Genomic DNA, 17479 nt, shown 5'->3' on the forward strand with positions numbered 1-17479 from the left:
GAGGTGGAAGATCTGTTGAAACAAACATTTGGTAGATTACTGAAGATGGATCCCTGGACCTATTTGCTAAACAGGACGGTAGAGGGGTGGACTAGGAGAGAGCAGAAACGAATACATAAAATAACACTGCGTGCACGTAGGGAGATAGCGACTAAGTGGTTAAATCCAGTCGGCCCGGAGTTTGTGGGTGTGATCTCTAGAATACGGGAATGTAGAATAATGGATGATTTGACGGCCAGGATAAAGGGAGCGACGGCGACTTTCCAAAAACTCTGGGAGCCGTGGGACACCAGCCCAATAGGCTCAAGGGGTGACTGACAGGTTACTGACCGGAGAATAGCATTGGAGCACGAAAAGGTCCCTTTAGACTGACACGGATGTAAAGTGATTAGGAGGGAGGTTCACCCCCCCCTCCTCTTTTTCTCTTTGTCTCTCTCTTTCCCAATTACTAGTCTTTTCTCACCTTCTTTCATACTTTTCCTAGTCTATTTTCATGCTATTTCTATTTTTCTTGTCCCTTGCATTGTAAGGGACGGGTATGTTTCTTTGCCAGGCATAATCAAGCTGATAGAGGAACGGGGAATCCCCATGAGTAGGTATGGATGTAAGATATAGGGTTCACAAGGGTCCCCATACTCCGCCCTCATGCCTGAATCGAAATGAAAATATCTCGATGGGGTAATGGATGTGCGGGGATGCTAGAAGTACTCGCATGGCCTGCTTAATTTGCGTTGTTTTACTACCGTATACACTCGAGTATAAGTCGAGTTTTTCAGCACATTTTTTGTGCTGAAAAACCCCAACTCGGCTTATACTCGAGTCAGTGTCTGTATTATGGCAATTTACATTGCCATAATACAGACTGGGGGCTGTGGGGGCTGCAGAGCGAGCGTTTACTTACCTCTCCTGCAGCTCCTGTCAGCTCCCTCCGCCTCTGCGCCGGTCCGTTCAGCACCTCTGTCAGCTCCCAGTGCAAGTCTCGCGAGAGCCGCGGGGTCATAGTGCGGCTCTCGCGAGACTTACACTGGGAGCTGACAGAGGAGCTGCACGGACCGGCGCGGAGGCAGAGGGAGCTGACAGGAGCTGCAAGAGAGGTAAGGAACAGCTCTGCCAGCCCCCCTCCTACACAGTGCCCATCCACTGGACCACCAGGGAGTGAGAGCCCCCCTCCCTGCCATGTATCAAGCAGGGAGGGGGGGACGGAAACAAATACAAATTATAATAAAATAATAATGTAAAAATATAAAAAATATTTTAAAAAATTATATAACCAAAAAAATTATTAAAATAATCATAAAAAAAATAATAAAATGCCCACCCCCCACCAAGGCTCTGCATCACACTCTGCACTCATATATACACACACACTGTAAATAAATATTCAATTAATATAATTTTTTTTAGGATCTAATTTTATTTAGAAATTTACCAGTAGCTGCTGCATTTCCCACCCTAGTCTTCTACTCGAGTCAATAAGTTTTCCCAGTTTTTTGGGGTAAAATTAGGGGCCTCTGCTCATATTCGGGTCGGCTTATACTAGAGTATATACAGTATATACATTTTTACTGTTGTCCTTAGTGTAAGCCCGAATTTTCCTGTACACTTGTTTTCATCTGTTGAGTAAAGATAAAGTATTTTTCAAAAATAACAAAAATCCTTGACAAGTAGCCAAAAAAGCTTACAGTTATACGTGCTGGTTTAAATGTCTAATGTATAGGACACTGTATAAATCCGTATAAACATGTTGTACAATGTTGGGCTTTTGCACAAGCCGTATACACTATTATCTGCATGCTTATCTTGTCAAGATGAAAAATAAAGAATTAAAAAAAAAAAAAAAAAAATCACTCAGCATGTCATTTCACCAGGAGACAGAGGAGAGGAATTGGTTTTTAATAGTGTAATACCTACGGACTTTCTAACTAGATGGTGCTAACACACTTGAGAGCAAGGGAGTATTTGGCCAACTAATTCTAGAATGTATATTTATGATATTATATTTTCATTGTGTTAGGAGTTGTGACCCATCAAGGTGAACCAGTCATGACAAGTTCACTTTAATAAAATGGCAATCAGTGCTATTTTCCAGAGGTGTTTTGCTGGAGAAAGGTGATGTTACATGTCAAACTTTCCATACAGGGTCTCAGTCTCATATGGGCCAGTTTAATGAGCCATATATGTTAAACCCCTTAAGACTGCATTATAGTCTATGCAGATAATGCAGTACAGTGCTTTAAAATGGATACTATAGACACTAAAAACAACTTTGGCTTAATGAAGCAGTTTTGGTATATAGAGTGCGCCCCTGCAACCTCACTGCGCAGTTCTCTGTCATTAAGGACTTAAATCACTTTGTTTATGCAGTCCTAGTCACAGCCTTCCTGAACACGTCCTGAAAAGGAACCCAAATATTTTAGGTTCCTGTATTACACATTCTGTTTAATCTAGAATGTCTCACCTCCTGCTCTGTTAATAGCCTCTTAGACACTGCTGCAGCCTCCTGTCCGAACAAAGTTCAATTTACAGAACAGGAGATTGCTTCTAAAGCAAGTTAAACTCTGTTTGAAAATTAAACCATTTTGTCATGCTGGCTGTGTCAGTCATAACCAGGGTAGGTCTGCATAAACAGGAACAAAAGTGAATTAATTTCTAAATGGCAGAGAATTGAGCTGTGAAACTGCAGGGCATGTTCTATACACTAAACCTACTTCATTAGAGAAACTGCAATAATTACCTTGCTGGGCTTATACCATTAGTCAGCCACCAGAGGAGCTTCTGGGATTCTAAATCCCTTAGATGATGTTGGACATCCTCACACTCCAGCATCAGTGAAAACCACATAGGAAAGCATTGAGGCAATGCTTTCCTATGGGGAGGACCAAATGTGCTTGCATTGCTGGCTGCGCGTGTGCATTAGGTCCCCCGTCGGAGGAGGTGAAGCACTGACCAAACGCTGTCCCCTTCCCAATACAGCTCAATAAGAAGTGCTCTCGGCAATTGCTGCATTGAGTTAACGGAACCAGAAAGCAATATTACTTGTCTGTTTGAAAGTCATGGGGGTGTAACCAGGTTAATTTATAAACATGTCAATTTCTATTGAAATCTGCATTTAAGGGACACTATATAGTCACCAGAACAACTACAGCTTATTGAATTTGTTCTGGTGAGTAGAATCATTACCTTAAGGCTTTTTGCTGTAAACACTGTCTTTTCAGAATAAATGCAGTGTTTACATTACAGCCTAGTGATAGCTTCACTGGCCACTCCTTAGATGGCTGTTCGAGATCCTTCCTGGGTCATGGCCCTAAAATGCATTCAGTATCTCCTCCCTCTGCATGCAGACACTGAACTTTCCTCATAGAGATTCATTGATTCAATTCATCTCTATGAGATGATGCAGATTGGCCAAGGCTGTGTTTGAATCATGCCGGCTCTGTCCCTGATCTGCCTCTTGTCAGTCTCAGCCAATCCTATGGGGAAGCATTGTGATTGGATCAGGCTACCACTTCTGATGACTGCTTGTTTTTTTGAGGCAAACAGCATGCAGATCTACAGCTTCTGGCTAGTATACAGTAAGATTTTGCTATATTTATGGAGGCATGAAGGGGCCAGGGGGACTAGATGGTGGTTTTAACACTATAGGGTCAGGAATACATGTTTGTGTTCCTGACCCTACAGTGATCCTTTAAGTTATTTAGGGGTCTGGAGTGACCCTTTAATATTTTTGCAGACATTGCATCTTACTTAAATTAATGGTTTTCTTTGAATCCAACCAGAGTGCTCTGGGTATTTTACACAGCGTGGGAAAGTTCTTTGGAGTTTTCCCATGCTGTGTAATTTGACTCATAACAACACTGATTGGTTGGCTTAGAATCCAACCAGAGTGTTCTGAGTCATTTTTAACAGCGTGGGAAAATTCCAAAGAACTTTCCCATGCTGTGTAAAATTACTCAGAGCACTCTGATTGGTTGGATTCCAAGCTAACCAATAAGAGCCTTCTGAGTCAAATTGCAGGGAATGGGATGACTTTATAAGCCTTTCCCCGCCCTGGAGAGCTCAGTCTGTGCAGTGCCCTAGACACTTTCTCTCTCTCTCCCTCCCCCCCCCCCAGGTTTTTTTTTTACATTAAGAGCCCTCACCCATGAGTGCTCATGGGTGGGTGTCGGGGGAGGACCTATGCTTCCTCCCCCATCACTAGGACCCCCACCCGCCACTCATGGAAGGTCAATAGGTCCCCCATCATTGTCATTTAGGGTCCCCACCCGTCACCTAAACAGGCGGGGATCACAGCTCCTTGACACTTCTTTTTATATATGACAAGGAGGGAGCTGCAAACAAATGAACACAGACATTTGGTCTTTGTTCGTTTGAAATTTCTATTCATTCGTCTTTTTGACGAATGGTGTTAATTCCCGTCCGAATGCTGAACTTAGCATGCCCGGGAATTTCACATCGCTATCAAGTGTGGGTAGATGACATGTCCCACAGGGACTTTATCTACCCACACAAAGATAGCGGCACCCAGGACCTAGGTCCGGGCAGAAAATAATAGGTAATATGGGGGGCTTTGGGGGTCACCAGGGGGGCTTTTAGATGTATTAAGAGTCAGGATGGGGGTTTAAAAAAAAAATTAAAATACGGATGCGGCCATGACAGTGCCACTTTAAGCAGCTCCATCAATGTTCAGAGTTGCCCATACCATTTCCACATCCCCAACAGCTACTGCCAGAATGTTTCTCTATTTTCCACAATCTGGTTGGTATCAGGCACCATCTGTTTTGTACTTCTCTCAAGATAGTGTATGTGTTTATGGGTAAAATCCAAAGAGATTTCCCAATCTTGATACTGTATCCTAATGAATGTTTTCAGTAGATGAAAAAAACAAAAAAAACATCTTAACGCTTTTACATACAGGGTTACTTAAACCATCATACACACTACAGATCTTTGAACTGTTTATGGTGCTAGGAGCCTATGGTGGTTGTTCTTTAGGTGTTATTTTAATAAGCTGATCATGTTTTAGATGTCAACATTCAAGATAAGGAATAACTATTCTGAGTTGCTGCTGCCACATTTAATTTCTGCACTCTACCAAAAAAAAAAAAAAAAAAGGCATAAAACAAAATATAAAACTTGTTTGCGCTCATGAACCGGACATTCCTGTCGAAATTTGTAATAGTTTGCCTCATTTGTTGTTAAACTCTCCTTTAGAACATTTAATTACTAATGAGACAAATTATTACAAATTTTGAAAGCAACACTATGTTTATGAGGACTTTATGCTCGATTGCTCAAACAAGCTATATAAATGCCAATAAATATCAATGCAGTATATGCATATGCTAAAAATAGCACAAATGTTTCCTAAACCAGAATGATAAATAAAAAAACATAAAACGGAAAGACTGCCTCTAGTGGCGGTCAGAGTTTAAGTCCATGAAACAACACTGGATGTCCTCACGCTTTGCATGATAACGTCAAGCGTCTTTAAAGAACCACTATAGGACCTCCCCCCCCCCCCCCCCCCCCTTGTCAAGGTCGGAGCAGGCAAAGACAGATCTAGTGCAGAGAGACCTCGGCGCTGAAAAGGTAACGGTTTAAAAGGGTTTTTTTTGTACCCTTTCAACATGGGGGGGGGGGGGGGGTGAGGGGAGGAACACAAAAACATTAGGGTAGAGTGAGACTATAGCGTTAGGAATACAGCTTTGCACTACTACACTATTACTAGAATACCAAGTTACTGGCATATCATGTAATAGAGAAGATAAATAACAGTGAAGTATGCATTGGGGATTAGCTGCGCATACAGAGAAATGTCTAAACATATATAGTCTATTATGGGAAAATAATGCACTGAGGGGTTCTGAAGATACTACACAACAATAACACTATTTGTATAATTTATATTACATGATAATTTTAGCTTTAGGTTTGTGTAGGGGCTCAAGTTTATTGATAGTTTAGTGAAGGGGTGAAGGAAAGAACTTGTTACTGCACATTTCACAGTGCTACCTGGGATTACTGGGAGCTAAACTCCAAAGCAGCAGCTACCTCTTGGCAATGTAACTCATTAAAGGGTTACTCAAACTACCATGATCACTTCTGCTTTCAGAAATGGTTATGGTGGTAGAAGTCTGTGTTTCAGCATTTCTGCTTGAAATGCAGTACGAGAAATATGCACTTCTGTGCCAAGGGCTAGATGCACCCCCAGCACAACTATGTTCTAGGCTGCCCAATACCAATTCTGTGCAAAAATTACATTTATCGCATGCACTTCCTCCATTTTCAAAAATGTATTTGTTTAAAATAATTAAAGCTCTCCCTCACCAGCCCAGAGCACAACCATGTGATCCGAGCTAGTTAAATGGTCATGAATGACAGCACGACAGCATGACGACAGACGGCTCTGGGGAAAGAAAGAGATGAGGACCTCGTCTGGGGATTCAAGGTACATTTTAATCTATTTAATAGGTTTATTTAATTAAGGGGGGGGGGGGTGAACAAGATAAATAGTGCATATATGGCATAATAGATACATTAAAATGAGTAAAGAAAAATTTTATGGCAACCCTTTAATATTAGGTAAACCAGAACATGCATGCTATACAAGACCTCTCCTTATCCCCTACATTACCAATAAACATTAACCACCTACAATACACTAACTGTAACCATGAAAAGGACCACTAAATGCACCCAGACCATGTCATCTCTTTCGTAAAGACTACAATGTTTAGAAAATACAGGTTAACAAACAGCACAAAAACACACACAAAAAGAAAAAGTTAACATGTTACAGTTTCAGATTCCGGTTTGAATGTACTTACAATCTAGAAGGAATTGTGAAACACAAACAGCAAATCAAAGAGGTGGAGAGGCTGACAGATAGGATGTCTGTGTCTAGTTAACCTTGTAAAAGTGTTGTGTTGAGGAGAGGTGAAGTGAAGCGAACTGTGGACGCACAGGTTATGTGTTGAAAGATAGTTGGACCGAAGAGTAAAGTCACCCTGGAAGATAAACTTTCCAAAAGAGATGAGTTATAAGGGACCACTGGACACTTGAGGCAAGGGGAAAGTCTGACAGAACAAAATAAGGCATTTAAACCCCTTAAGACCGGAGGGCGTACAATTACGTCCTTTTTTAAGCGGCTCTAAACGCCGCCAGTCGTAATTGTACGCCGTCCGTTTTTTTTGTTGTTTTTTTTTTTTTTTAAACTTACCCGGTCGCCGGCGATCGCGGTTGGGGGGACTCCCAGGGAGCTCCCCGCGGCACGTCCGCCCTCTTCAGCCCCCCCCCGGCCATGTGAGAGTGAGGTCCTTGCGAGGACCTCACAATCACATGGCCGGGATAGCTGGCTGCAACAATGCCAGGTAGTCCCCCTGCTGGCTGGAAAATCAAATTAAAATGGCTGGCCCTGCTTACACCCGGCGGGCAGTCAGGCTGGCCGGTGCGCGAGGGAGCACTCTCCCCTGAGTGCTTCCTCTTCAGCTCCCTCGCGCACCGCACTGATACCGGAGCCGGAAGAGGACGTCATCTTCCGGCGCCGGCATCCCTACGCGGCGCGCGAGGGAGCTGAAGAGGAAGCACTCAGGGGAGAGTGCTCCCTCGCGCACCGGCCAGCCTGACTGCCCGCCTAGGAGCCCAGCAGCACCACTGGACCCCAGGGAATCCACTCAGCACTCCAAAAGGTAGGGAGGCTGGGGGGATTAAATAAATAAAAAAAAACATGTGTGAGTGAGTGTGAGAGTGAGTGTGTGTGTTCGTGTGTGTCTGCTAGTGAGTGTCAGTGAGTGTGTTACTGTGTGTCTGTTACTGAGTGTGTTTGTGTGTGTGTGTGTTAGTGAGTCTGTTTGATGTCTGTTAGTGAGTGTGTATGTATGTCTGCCGCTGAGTGTGTCTGTCAGCTAGTGTGTATGCATTTGTTCGTGAGAGTGTGTGTGTGTGTGTGTCTTCAGCACTTACCTTTCTCCAGCGCCGGACTCCCATGGCGCTGGGGATCCCTCCGCCTCTCAGCTCCGAATGCGCATGCACGGCAAGAGCCGTGCACGCATTCAAACCGCCCATAGGAAAGCATTACTCAATGCTTTCCTATGGACGTTCAGTGTCTTAAAATGGCGGAAGTGCATCTAGCGGCTGTCAGTGAGACAGCCACTAGAGGCTGGATTAACCCTCAGTGAAACATAACAGTTTCTCTGAAACTGCTATGCTTTCAGCTGCAGGGTTAAAACTAGAGGGACCTGACACCCAGACCACTTCATTGAGCTGATGTGATCTGGGTGTCTGTAGTGGTCCTTTAAGTGTGTGTGCGCGCATCTGCATGCACTGGCGTACATACCGCGGTCGCAGCCCCGCAACCCCTGCGACCAGGTGCCCGCCGCCATGTGTTGCTGCCCCGGCCCGCGCAGAGTAAGCGCGAGGGGGGGGGGGGGGGCCACGGATCAATTTTTGCACCGGGGCCCCATGGGTCATGTGTATATATATATATATATATATATATATATATATATATATATATATATATATATATATATATATATATATATATATATATATATATATATACACATATACACACATACATACATACACATACACACATACACATATATATACACACACACACATTAATTCTACACATATATTTATGTAATATTTTTACATAATTAGGTACCCTAATTAATTACAATTAGCGGGACCTGCCTGACAACCCATGCCGAAAGTATAGGGAATTTAATTTGCTAGCACTATATTTAACCCTATAACTTTCCAAGACACCATAAAACCTGTACATGGGGGGTACGGTTTTACTCGGGAGACTTCGCTGAACACAAATATTAGTGTTTCAAAACAGTAAAATGTATTACAACGATGATATCGCCAGTAAAAGTGCAATTTTCACGCACAAACAGCACTTACACGGACGATATTATTGCTGCGATACTTTTTACTGTTTTGAAACACAAATATTTGTATTCAGGGAAATCTCCCGAGTACAACAGTACCCCTCATGTACAGGTTTTAAGGTGTTTTCAAAAGTTACAGCGTCAAATATAAGGCTTGGGTTTCATTTTATTCACATTAAAATTCGCCAGATTGCTTACGTTGCCTTTGTGACCCTATGGGAAGCCAATATAAGCACTGGCAACGGGTTGATGTAGGTAAAATAAGCCTGGCATAAATATTATAGAATGCAGTTGGAAAAATGCCAGAATAAAGGGGGCACAATGTGGAGTTAGTTTCCATTACCAACGAAGAGCCCTAGTAGCATCTTGCAAAGTAACATGTTTTGCTTATTATTACACACATTCCTTTCATTCTTTGATTGGCACTCCCATTTTTTGGTTTTTATCAAAAGCATGATTAAAACTTACCTTTACTTCCGCAGTGAACAGAGCCCAAACCTCCCTCACTAAAGTCATAAATCTTGATGAGTTTTGTGCAATCAGTTGCTTCTGAGAACAAAGACCGTACGTGGCAATTTGTCACCATTTGTCGGTGCAACGCTTCTCGCAGAGAATCCAAAGCTTGTCTATTAATAGCATAATGCTGTATGTGATGACACCCAATGTTAAGATTGTTAATTGTTGAGATCAAAAATGTTTTGACCAAATGTAAACAATGTTCTACAAAATACCCATGTGTTGCATTCTTGGAGAAAAGTGACAGCATCTATGCACCAAAACCCTACATCAGGAGTAATTGTTTTGGTGCTTAGCTTGTCCCTTTGTGGTAGAAATTACACGATTTGGACTATATAGAGAGACTGGAAGTGTGTATGTTAAGAAGTGGGGGAGAGAACAGAACTGAAATTAACACCAAGGAAGTACTCGATTAGGGTATTCGGATACTGGGTGTACTTTTGGCCAGCAAGGAGGGAGACAATATAGGTGGAGTATTTGAAGAAAGAATGCGTTTTGAAATACACACAGTAAATAAGTGTTAGACAACAGAGTGTATACTTATTTCCATGCCTTTCTCACACATTTACTGAAAGTAAAGCCTGGAAAGCCACCACACTCTATGGAAGACCTAGTCATGTAATATCCTCTTAAAGCAAACACATACATTGACATCCAGGTTATGATATTTTGCCAACCAGAGCGAACGTTAGCAAAGAAAAGATTAGGAAGCTGCATCTCTAAGGAGTATTATAAAAAAAAAAAATAACATTATATAATATTGCATATATACACTCTTCAATTAAACTGCCCTAGCTGCCAGCCCACATTCCAGCTTGTGTTTACACATTCATTTATGTCACATTAAGCCTAACAAATATGACTGCGCTTCAACATTTTAAGGCTAAAAAAAAAAAAAAATTCTCATTTGGTCCTAGGTCCCTAGATCTGAGAAGCCCTCCTGCAAAGTGGATTAATAGCAACATGATGCAGCACATACATATTTTTTATTTCTAGACCCAAAGTTGTAAGTACGGAGTCTCAACGTAATCTTAAATTCTAAAACTAAATTCAACAAGGAATGGTCATAAAAACAAAAAATAAACACAACAAATCTAAAGCAGAATTCCACTATTTCCCTCTAACTTGCTCCATAAGAGTACTTTTATTTATACTCCTGTTTTACATTTTCACTAGAAAAAAAAATGATATGCAAGATATATAATATACACACACATTTTATAAGCAGCACCTGTATTAGTGTCGTCTTGTGCTAAGAATTGAAAATAAAATTTAAAAATCACTTATTTTTCATTTTTATTGTTTCAACTTTGCAACCATATATGAAATTGTGCTTTTGTACCATAACATTTTTTTTTGTCCTCTTAATTTGTCAGTTTCACCATATTCTGAAAACATGCATTCCACTGGAACCCACTAAACATAATAAATCACTCCTAAACAAACTTAAAAATATTAAAATTAAGCTGGATAGTGCTCCAGCTGCAATATCTCAGAGTCAAAGGTTTGATTCCCAGCAAGGTCAACTCAGCTTTTTATCCAATGAAGGTCAATCGAATGAGTACCAAATATAATATACATCATTTGTACCACAGGATGTAAATGAACACATGCGCGCGCACACACACACACACACACACACACTTTACACAGACAGATTGTACAAAGCATGACAATGTTGATTAACATTTTCTTTTTTCCATGAAGTCTTATAAAGATTCAAACATAAAAAGGTGTATGAGGTGTTCTGGAAAAGGCAAAAAGCTGTGCAATTACACATGTAGCAAACAAAATATTTAATTCCAATACTTAAACACCTGACCAAAATAATACAATATTAAAATTATAAAATACCATTTGAAGAAGTGAGCAGTAAGGGAAAAAATAGTGCAGCTCATATGAATATATCCTTGCTGTCAATAGCTGAATAGAAGGGCAACTATTCCAAGTGAGTGCAATATTTAAGTAAAGAAAAATGCACAAACAACAACAAAAAATACGGTAATCTTTGGTCATATGTCATAGCCCACACATCAACATTTGTAAAAGAAGGGCACCATTAAATCTGGTTGGAAGCAATAATACCCCTGCCACTCCACAAACTATCACATTGCAGAGGTTCTAGCTACTACACAGGAAGGAAAACGTACAACATAAAAATGGACTGCAGATTAATTTATACCAAGTCTATTTACAAAGGGTAAACAATTCCAAAGCAGATTCTCTGCTGTCAGCGCCTGGGTGATTTATGAACAAGTCCACAGCAGCACCTTCAAAACAGTAAAGTTGAGAAAAAGTATACAAGACATGGCAACATACAGTCAACATTAAAAAAGAACCCTTAATGCCTGCCTTTTACGGCATTTGTTGTCACTCAACATTTCAATCTTTTCTGTTTTGACACAGAATCACCTCATCAAGGAGGCTGTAGCTACTCAGCATTCCAGCAGGTCGGCTTTTCTCACATACATTAAACTGTAATTGGATTATGATGAATAGCTCGAAATTTCAATGCTTCTAAAAAGGTATAATTCAGTTATACCCCATTCTGGTTGCAGTATTTTTTTAGCTGTACCATATGATTACAGAATTTCTTTGCTATGTGAACACTGGCAGCTTTCGTTTTAAAGATTAATAAGGAAACAAAAAACAGGACTGAAGAGCTTTCAAATTGTGGTCTGTATTTTGACCTAAGAGTATTAAAATGTAATGACCTATATCAGTCTCTTCTACCTACAAAGAGAAATGCAATGCAAGAGGTCTGCAGTGCTCCTTATAATTATGCATCTCTAGAGGGACCATGTAATTTTAGAAAACAGTCCTAAGTGTTTAATGGAATATGTGAACACAATTTACACACTGCAAGTGGAGCTTTCCTTGGTGTACCAGCGATTGTTCAAACTGAAAACATACAAAATTATAGAACTTTGTGAAAAAGTGATCACAAAAACACACTTGTGAAGCTGGTGCAAGAAAAGTAGCTAGCACCTCAGCAGTGTCAAATTTAATCACATTGATGGCTCATCTTGTAAGATTGTCTCTTAAATCCTTTAAACCACCATTGTATACACGAAGTATATACAAAACGCAATCCAGACTCCTGTTATGTATAAAAAAAAAAGTACTTGTATGCACTCTTGGTGCTACTGTTTTTCTACCCATTCCAAAAAAAAAATATAAAATAATTTATGCTTTGAAAGTCTTCACAATTACAGTGTGAATATGCCCCCACAACTTAACATGTTTTTTCTAAATATGTGGCAACACTTCTAGTTAAAAACAAAACAAACTGTCACCTCAAAGACAAAAAAAGTTAATAACCCTTTACTCAAGTATTGAAAGTAAGTTTTTTTTTTCTTTTTTAAATGAAGTATAGAATAACACATCCCTACCTTTAGTATAGGATAGGATACTTCAGCCATGTACATGCACATTTGGTTAGACAGTGGTTGAAAAATTACAATTTCTATGGTCTTTTCTGCTTCACTCACTGCACCGAAGCAGAAAGAAAAACAGAGACTAACTGTTGGTATTCAAACATTGTTCGACCAAAGGTGCATATAATTTGGCTGAAGAATCCTTATACTAAAATATAGGTATAGGTTTTTCCTCTTTTTTTAACTGCCTTTTAATAATTGATGAAAGAATTATTATAGAAAATATTTTTGAGGTGAGTTGTCCTTTAAATGCTATATTTCCGGGTACTGCTTGCTGTGTTGATAGTTTGAACAGAATTATGGAGAACCTCTATCTATCTTATGTAGTCTCTAGCTGACACCTACAATCAAACCAAATTTAAAAAAAAAAAAAAAAAAAAAAAAGTTGTACATTATATTAAATAATATTTGAAATTCTTGTCAAAATGTGTTGGTTCCCTGGTTCCCCTGGGGAGGTCTGCCCCCTATAATACAGATTAATAGAGATAATTGTATGCAATTACAAAAATATATTTAACGAATACTTGTCTTGATAAGCAGTACCACAACATTCACATCCACTGTACATTTCCATAAGTAAAAAGTCCCATTTACATACCAGTATATACAGAAGGGGGAATAAAAGCTCCCTTATTATTGAACTTAAAACTTCATGTTACAAAATCACAAACTAGGATTTAAATATCTCCATGAGCAAAGCAACTGTAAGTAACATTTCTTACATTGCAAATACAAATTTCACATTAAAATATATATCTAAACAAAAACTCCAGCACTACTTAATGCATTCAAGGCAGAATTCCGTAATTATACATTGTATATTTACAAAAAACTATAATTTATTCTATGTAAAAAAATAAACGCACACACACCAGGTGACATTTCTAAGCAAAGGTTTAGATAACAAGTATGTAGAGCTTGATATTTTACAACACGAAAATAAACAAGAAATAGTGGACATTCAATCATAAATTAGATAATACCTCTTCGCTTTCGCTGTACTGTCTCAATTTCCAACATAAACCTCTTGTGTACATATTTCAAAAATATTACTAAATTGTTTATTCTAGAGCTCAAACTACTGCTTTCATACAAACACCCTCACAACAAATACCTGGTTTCCAGCTCCATTCATTCTACATGCTCATCTCAGCACAGTCTGTCCCGCAGCAACGTGAGAAGCTGACTGGAGTCTGAGGGACACCATCTGGCAGACCTGCTGGGGGATGCAGAGCGCATGTGCATGGAAAACAAATCTCTATTCATGGTGCTTACAAGAAGGCACAAGGGGTCCATACAAACACGTCTCTGGACCAGAGAAAATTAAGGAACCTTAGGTGTGTGTGTGTGTGTGTGTGTGTGTGTGTGTGTGTGTGTGTGTGTGTGTGTGTGTGTGTGTGTGTGTGTGTGTGTGTGTGTGTGTGTGTATATATATTTATTATATAAATACACATACATACATACATACACACACACCTACCTACTTTTTTTTATTATATATACACGGTCTTCACTATGCTTTCTCAAAATGTGTGTCTTACAGCAATACACAACATTCAGGAATCCAAATCAGATGTACACAGAACACCTACCCCCACTGGCCTAAGTGACTGACTTAAGACACCAAGCACATTATGTATATACAATTATACAAACCCCACCTATGCCCTTAAGGTAGACACACATAGCACTTTGATTCAAAAGGACACCACTGAGATAGTTATAGATATATATATATATATATATATATATATATAACACCCATTTAACATCTAGGTATGCTTGGATGACGTAGTCAACCCACATACATATGCATGGACAATAGACAAGTTTTGTTTGTGCTGTAAAGTACCTAAACATGGGCAATAAAATATAAAGACGCTATTTGAAGTGTAACATTATAAAGTACATAAAATGTCACATTAATTTTAGGGGTTAGTGTAATTATTTACTGTGAAGATGTTGCTGAGATTTAAAAAAATTATATATATATATATACATATACATATATATATATATATATATATATATATATATATATATATATATATTAGTTCTTTCTAGAGTTGGGCTAAAAATACACAATTTTACTATACTAACATATACTTAGTTTTGCATGTGTCCCAATACATCTTTGACTGTTAAATGTTTTTTGTTCATGTAGCTTTCACCTAGGACCACAGGAGGAGGAATGAAGAGAGAGAGAGAGAGAGAGAGAAAGGAAACAAGGCAGTAAATGATGAATTCCTACATCTCTCCTTGGTACCCCAGATGGAGGAGGAGGTGCAGGCAGGGTGGTAGAGATAGTGTAGAGTAGACTAGCCAATTTCCTCTCCACACCCCCACATTTCAAGTAAACAGAGACCCCCACGAAGAGCTCCCACTGTGAGGACACACGTTATGTATACATTTACAGAGACCGAGAAGGCAATAAATCATAGCCCTGGGATCAGGTTGCCCAGTTTATCCCTGTGGTTAGATAAACGCATTGTTCAGCCCAGATGCCATCAAATCGCTGCCCAGCAACATCCCAGCCCGGGGCAGGCGGCCAGCATCCCTCCGTGCCCACACACTGCCACCCAGTGCCAAGGGAGCCCTGCTCGGGGGACACAGTGACACACGGTGCCAGGGCAACAGCCACATGGGACACACAGCCAAGGGCGCATCGCCGAGCGAGAACCGCACATCGCAGCTCTGTGCATAGCTCTCCGTCAGAGGATGCCGTGTGTGCGGTGTGTTCCCCGTGCGCAGCTACACCCCCGCTCTCTCCCTGAGGGAGTCGCAGCAGAGCGGGGCACGGAGAATGACCGCCGGGGGCTGATACCCCATCGCTTCCTCCCCTCGCACGCCACCACCCGGACCGGTGATAATTCACCACTCAGTAGCTGCACACAGGGTATACTCCTCCCCGCAGACCGGGATGTGTTTCGCCCCGTCCATACCTCCAGTAGTTGGTGCCGGTGATCCCGGGATGCTCCGCTCCCCTTCGCCGTCCTCCTTATCCTCACACACACCGACAGGGGCGCGAGCCCAGGCACTCGGAGCCACGTGACTGCGGGCAAAGCGCTCATTGGCCCCGGCAGTACGGGGAGTTCCTGCCCCTTTCTCCTGCACCTGAGGAGAGCGCGCGTGAGGCGCGCGATAGAGAGGGACCTGCACCTGAGTGGAGCGCGCGGAGGGTTACGTGCAGGAACCGTGCACCTGATCTATTATTACAATACATTATTATACAATACATTATTATACTGCACCTGATCCATTATTACAATACAGTATTATACAATACATTATTATACAATATATTATAATACTGCACCTGATCCATTATTACAATACAGTATTATACAATACATTATTATACAATACATTATTATACAATATATTATTATACTGCACCTGATCCATTATTACAATACAGTATTATACAATTTATTATAATACTGCACCTGATCCATTATTACAATACATTATTATACAATATATTATAATACTGCACCTGATCCATTATTACAATACAGTATTATATAATACCATACATTATTATACAATATATTATAATACTGCACCTGATCCATTATTATAATATATTATTATACAATACAATACATTATAATACAATACATTATTATACAATATGTTATAAAACTGCACCTGATCAATTACTACAATACATTATTATACAATACCATACATTATAATACAATACTTTATTATACAATACATTATAATACTGCACCTAATCCATTACTACAATACATTATTATACAATACCATACATTATAATACAATACATTATACAATACCCTACATTATAATACAATACATTATTATACAATATAATACATTATAATACAATACCATACATTATAACACAATACATTATAATACAATACATTATACAATACCATACATTATTATACAATACATTATTTTACAATAAATTATACAATACCATACATTATAATACAATACATTATTATACTGCACCTGATCTATAACTACAATATTATACATTACAATACAATACATTATAAAACTGCACCTGATCTATAACTATAATATAATACACTATAAAACCCCACCTGATCTATAACTACAATATAATACAATACATTATAATACTGGAAATGATCTATAACTACAATATAAAACATTATTATACAATGCAACATAATACTGTACCTGATCTATAACTACAATATAATACATTACAATAGAATACATTATAAAACTACACCTGATCTAAAAATATAATATAATACATTTACTTTATAAAACCCCACCTGATCTATAACTACAATATAATACAATACATTATAATACTGGAAATGAAGATCTATAACTACAATATAAAACATTATTATACAATGCAACATAATACTGTACCTGATCTATAACTACAATATAATACATTACAATAGAATACATTATAAAACTACACCTGATCTAAAAATATAATATAATACATTTACATTATAAAACCCCACCTGATCTATAACTACAATATAATACAATACATTATAATACTGCAAATGATTTATAACTGTAATACAATATGATAAAAAACAATCCTGCACCTGACCTATAACTACAATACAATATAATCTAATTAATATAATTTAT

The 17479-nt window shown here is 39.3% G+C and overlaps 1 protein-coding gene across 3 annotated transcripts in view; it reads right to left on the bottom strand.

Annotated features, from left to right (window-relative positions):
* STRBP (spermatid perinuclear RNA binding protein) overlaps positions 1-15901 on the bottom strand; it is a 295257-nt gene extending 279356 nt beyond the window's left edge. For 2 of the 3 annotated variants that reach the window (XM_063432341.1, XM_063432339.1), the window contains exon 1: positions 15799-15901. The gene's annotated coding sequence lies outside the window, so the exon portion shown is untranslated. Of the gene's footprint in view, positions 1-13970; positions 14073-15798 lie in introns of all 3 variants that reach the window. The other variant, XM_063432340.1, reaches the window with a different exon arrangement.
* Positions 15902-17479: the final 1578 nt, after the last annotated feature.

The sequence above is a fragment of the Pelobates fuscus genome, chromosome 9 (genome assembly GCF_036172605.1).
Source record: "Pelobates fuscus isolate aPelFus1 chromosome 9, aPelFus1.pri, whole genome shotgun sequence".
NCBI lineage: Eukaryota > Metazoa > Chordata > Amphibia > Anura > Pelobatidae > Pelobates > Pelobates fuscus.